This window comes from Bison bison, unplaced genomic scaffold, assembly GCF_000754665.1.
Source record: "Bison bison bison isolate TAMUID 2011002044 unplaced genomic scaffold, Bison_UMD1.0 scf7180017855198, whole genome shotgun sequence".
Taxonomy (NCBI): domain Eukaryota; kingdom Metazoa; phylum Chordata; class Mammalia; order Artiodactyla; family Bovidae; genus Bison; species Bison bison.
The window spans coordinates 7,347-8,146 of NW_011485771.1; positions in this window are offsets into that span (position 1 = coordinate 7,347).

Sequence of the window (800 nt, forward strand, 5' to 3'; positions counted from 1 at the left end):
TTATTTGACTTTTTTCTTTGTTTCTTGAGGCATGCCTGTATTGCTATGAACTTTCCCCTTAGCACTGCTTTTACAGTGTCCCATAGATTTTGGGTTGTTGTGTTTTCATTTTCATTCATTTCTATGCATATTTTGATTTATTTTTTGATTTCTTCTGTGATTTGTTGCTTCTTCAGAAGCGTGTTGTTCAGCCTCCATATGTTGGAATTTTTAATAGTTTTTCTCCTGTAACTGAGATCTAATCTTACTGCATTGTGGTCAGAAAGGATGCTTGGAATGATTTCAATTTTTTTGAATTTACCAAGGCTAGATTTATGGCCCAGGATGTGATCTATCCTGGAGAAGGATAGAAAACTATAAAACACTGGTGAAAGAAATCAAAGAGGACACTAACAGATGGAGAAATATACCATGTTCATGGATCAGAAGAATCAATATAGTGAAAATGAGTATACTACCCAAAGCAATCTAGAGATTCAATGCAATCCCTATCAAGCTACCAATGGTATTTTTCACAGAGCTAGAACAAATAATTTCACAATTTGTATGGAAATACAAAAAACCTCGAGTAGCCAAAGCAATCCTCAGAAAGAAGAATGGAACTGGAGGAATCAAGCTGCCTGACTTCAAGCTCTACTACAAAGCCATAGTCATCAAGACAGTATGGTACTGGCACAAAGACAGAAATATAGATCAATGGAACAAAATAGAAAGCCCAGAGATAAACCCACGCACCTATGGACACCTTATCTTTGACAAAGGAGGCAAGAATATACAGTGGAGAAAAGACAATCTCTTTA